The sequence below is a fragment of the Benincasa hispida genome, chromosome 12 (assembly GCF_009727055.1).
Source record: "Benincasa hispida cultivar B227 chromosome 12, ASM972705v1, whole genome shotgun sequence".
Lineage (NCBI taxonomy): Eukaryota > Viridiplantae > Streptophyta > Magnoliopsida > Cucurbitales > Cucurbitaceae > Benincasa > Benincasa hispida.
In genome coordinates, this window is record NC_052360.1 from 18520397 (window position 1) to 18525671 (window position 5275).

The window sequence follows — 5275 nt, forward strand, 5'->3', positions numbered from 1 at the left end:
CTAAACTTTCATAGAACTAATAATTTGGTTTCTGAACTTTGATTTGTAACGATTTAGTCTCTATACTTTAAATTTTGTTACGATTTAGTCTCTATACTTTAAATTTTGTAACGATTTATTCCCTATATTTTTAAATTTTGTAAAAAATTAGTCCTCAAACTTTAATATATAACAATTTCATCTTTATACTTTTAAATTTGTAACAATTTAGTCCCTATTGTAGAAAATAATTAATAATTTAATTAAATTTCATGCATAAATAAATCGCAAAACTAATAAAAGACACAATATTTTTTGCAAGATTAAAATCTCCATCATATTAAAAGTTGACCTCTAATTTTGATGAGATTTTTTTTTTTTTTTACGCTGAGAGACTAAATTGTTACAATTTTAAAAATATAATGACTAAATTATTACATATTAAAATTAAGGGACTAAACTTTTATAAAATTGAAATTATAGGGACTAAATCGTTACAAACCAAAGTTTCATGGACTAGATTTTACTTTCAAGAAAGTTTAGACCAAATATGACTTTTACCTTTCTTTTTTTTTTTTTTTTTTTTAATAATTCTATGATTTTTTAAACTACTTTTTGAAAACAAGCCTTAATAATTTAAAAATAATTTAAATCATTTCTACAAGTATGGAACAATGATTTATATATATGCTTATAAAACTAATTATAGTAAGAAATTTAGCTCATAAAACATCTATTCTAAAAGTCAATCTCAAACATGATCTTAAGTATCATTTTAGTTTTGATGGTACAAAATCACTTTTAAGGATATAGAACCAAACATTAAAATTAAATGATGGATTGAAAATGACTTTTAATAAATCAATTTGTTAAAAATCGCTGTTTCTAAAAATACTTCCATGTACGTTTTAAATAGTTTTTAAAATTTACGGACTAAATGTATACAACTTAAAAGCTTAGGCTCGTTTGGTAATCGTTCTGTTTTTTTTTTTTTTTGTTAGGTATTGGAATATTAATTCTATTTCCTCCCTATTACTTATTATAATTTGCACTTTTTCTTAAATACAATGGTTGAATTTTTATTCAAATTCCAAAAACAAAAAACAATTTTTTGAAAGGTACTTTTTTAATTTAAAAATTTGGTTTAGTTTTTTAAACCATTGATAATAAGTAGATAATAAAGGAAGAAATTTAAAGTAGAAATAGTATCTATAAATTTAATTTTCAAAAAAAAAAAAAAACTAAATAATTACTAAACGAACGTTAGAAAACAAAACTTTATATTTCTAATCTTTAGAAGTTATCTCATTCGAGCTATGTGACTAAAGTTGATCATGCCAAACAATAACTTATATTTAATTTAAATTAAAGCATCATCCTAACTCAAAAATCACAACTCGATTTTCAACTGTGAAATTATATTTGATTAATGCATGTAATCACTCAACATATTCCAATTTAGTCTAAAGTATGTATGAAAGTATGACTTCTAAAGTTTATGACTTTATTTCCACGAATTTGATTTCGTATCGTGTTATATTTTCTATTAAATTTTCAAGTTTGTATTGGTTTCAATTTTTCTACTCTTATAAAAAAGTTTTTATATAAAATTTTTGTTAAATTGTAATTTTAGTCCCTATAATTAGAAGAAAGTTAGAATTTAGTTCATATAATTTATAATTTATGATTTAATCCAGACTATTTAAGAGGATTTTATCAAATTATAGGACTATTTATGAATTTTTATTCAACCATAAAGATTAAATTCTAAATTATGAAACAATGACAACTATACTCTAATTTTCTCTAAACCATAGGGGAAAAATTTGAATTTAACATAAAATAAAACATCAACAAATGAAATTAATCATGTATAAACCAAAGTAAAAAAATGTCGAAGTACGTTGCTATCACATGGACTCATTTTCGTTGAGTTGCAAAGTTTTTCACCTATAATTTAAATCTCTCATCTCGACATTTTGTTGAACAAAAAAAAGAGAAGGTTAAATGTTTATTATTTATATATTAGTTCATTAGTTACATTTGATTGCTAGTATTTGTATATTTCTTTATTTTTCCATAATATTAGTAAAAAACATTTGCGATGTGTGATAGAAAAATCGATTCACCTCTTATATTTATGTGAAGTTATAGATATATAAAAATATCAATGAAAATGTTGATATTTTAATTAAAATTTAATACCATATTTTTTAGATTTATATTTATTTTGAACATTTTAAGTCGGCTGCCAAATAAGTCAAAGTCTTGGAGTCAAATGTGAAGACTTTGAACGTGGAGAATGGTGTTGGAACCAAATAATATTATTCGTGACCAAACTGCCCTGCCTTCCCTCATTGGAAATTTTTAGAATATTTTATTTTATTTTAATTTGATTTATTCTGCATTTCTACTATTTTTAAAAACAAAACTTCTGGCTTTGGGAACTGGAAAATGTTTGAAAAAGATTGGTTTTTATTTTTAATATTCTTCTAATTTAATTTTCTTTTCTTCCATATCATTGGTTGGACTTTGATAAGATTTGATTTTGGAAATTGTTATCATGTTTTGATCCAATGAATTATTTTGGTTATTATGTCAAAAATTAATAATGATAAATATGTTTCTTCTAGTCTATTTAAATTTTTAAAAAATATATTTTGAAATTATAGAGTTTCGTTGAAAAAAAATTTATGCTCATCTCTCGAGTTTAAAAAATTTTAGAACTTTGAAAATTTTGATTCCCTTGTAATTTTTGAAACTTTTTCTTCGAAACAACTCTAAAAAATTTATGACATTCAATTGATTGACATAAAAGTTTGTGTATGTTTATGTATTTGTATAAATGAACAATCTAAACACATGTGAGAAGTAAATTTGGAGAAGATTAGTGGAAAACGTCATAAACCAACTTTTATGTTTATAAATTTAACGGTAAAAATTTATAAGAATTGTTCTGAAACAAACTTCAAATTGTATGGATTAGAATAAAACTTTTGAAAGAGTATATAATAATATCTTGGTGAATTGAGTTCCTATTATTTATTCCTTACGTTTCAACATTTTTTTAATTATACAATTTTTAGTGAATTGTTAAAATTGGTAAATAATAAACTGATATGACAGGTAATGAGTAAATCAAGAAATTTATTAGATAAAATTAACCCACAAAAAGAAGAAAGCTTATAATTCATATTCAAAAGTTATGGGAAATTTGGCACAAATTTTGACCTCAATTCTCTTAGAATTAAAAATTTCTCATCTAACTTTTTGCCAAACTTATTAAGTATCATGTCAGCTAAGATCATCAACAAAAATGATATAACTTAAAAGGTTAAAACATAAAAAAACTAAACTAAATTTTTTTAATCAAAATTGACATAAAAAAAAAAACACTTACAAATACAACGAATAAAAAATGGACAAATTTGTATGTCCGATATTTCATATGTGTACTTCAATTATTTAGTCTAGCTAAATTTTTTTAGTACAATAATGGAAGAATTAGAGGATCAAATTTTCAAAGATAAAAATTATGTTAATTACCGTTGAGTTGAGCTCATTTTGACCTTGCATAGTCAATTAGTTCTTGAACATTAAAAATATTTAACTATTTTCCAATATTGTGAATAATATATTTTTTTCTATATAATTAACATTGATTAACTAGATAATAGGTATAATCCAAACCAATCCAAATTTATTATTAATTTTAAAAAGTATTTTTTACTTACGATACTACATATATTGATTTTAATTTGATTTAATATCATTTTTTTTTATAATTTATTATCCAACAACTCATTAAAATAATTTTTAGCACTTTGATTTTCATAATATAAATTCAAATTGAGTTGTTAAATTTAATTCAATATATAAAAGTAATTATGCAAAATTTTTCATATTAACATTTTACTTATTTTTACAACAAAAATTTAAATAAAGGATCAGAGCAATCCGAACCAATTCAATCCAAATATTTCATGGTTGGATTGGATCCAAAAAATGCTTCAACCCAACCCGAACCAATCCAATCCCTATTAGACTTGTTAGGACAAAACATTTTAAAAACAAAATCACCCGTGTCTCTTTTCTACCCATTAATTTGAGTATTTCACACAAATCATCATGATTAATGTACTTTCCGCCCCTACTTCTTGGATGTTTTTTCAATGTCGGACATTTTCACTCTCTTTCGAGTCTTGAGACTCAAATACTTTTTGACATCATTATTGTCATTGTCGTCGTCGTCTTCATCTCGTCTCCTCTTTCTTTAATTTTCTGCACACGTTCAACAACCACATTAACCAAGTTGGAAAAAAAATATATAAATAAAAAGCCAATTTCCATCATGTCTCAACATGTGGGGTTTTTTTGTAAGAAAGAAATGAGAGGTGAGGATAATGTAGCATAAGAAGATCGAAGTATTTTAAACTCTGATATAGAAAACCGCTAGAAAGAATGTCATATAGGCCTTGGGAAAGAAAGGGGTTTAAGCCCGAAAACAACTCCTAAATAAGAAAATATCGACCATATAGTGGCTGCATTGGAAAATCAGAGAGGGATTTTTTTTAATAATAAAAGTCATATAAACTCCATAACATTAGCTGCACACTTACATGGCCAATTTGAACTAGTTCAGTCATATATGCTTACATTCTAAAGGTTAGAGCTTCAAGTTCAAATCTTTTCCCTCACTTTTAATTTAACTCTTAAAATAAATAATTAAACCACAAACTTCATTCATATCTTAAAATAATTGGACCTTAGAGAGAGTTTCACAGTCGTAATTGAAATAATGATCATGAGAAAGGTAAGCTGCCTCAAATAAATATTTATCAGCAAAGATCACTATCTTAAAGTTAATCAGAAATTTAGTTTATAAACTTTTAAATTTGAGCTTATTTTTTTTAATAGATTTAGTCCATAATCTTTCAAATTCCGTCCATAAATTTTTATATTTAAGTCTAGTTATTTGGTCCTTGAACTTTTATTTAAGTGTCCAATAAGTTCTCTAATAACATTGAACAAAATTCATAAACTTACCAAAAACAATAAATTTGAAAGTCCAAAATCCCAGTAGACCTAAACTTCATTTTCAACAAAGTTTCTTAAAAATCTTAATAAGTTTCTATTTATTTATTTTTTTTGTGAAAAAACGGTAATCTTCTTTAAGAAATAGATGTGTCTTCATGTTTCAGTAGGGAAGACGCCTATCTTCCACCCTCTTGTGCTTGGGTTTGATCTCTAGAATGTGCATAATTTTTCAACTTTTGTTTTTTGTTTTTTTTTTTTT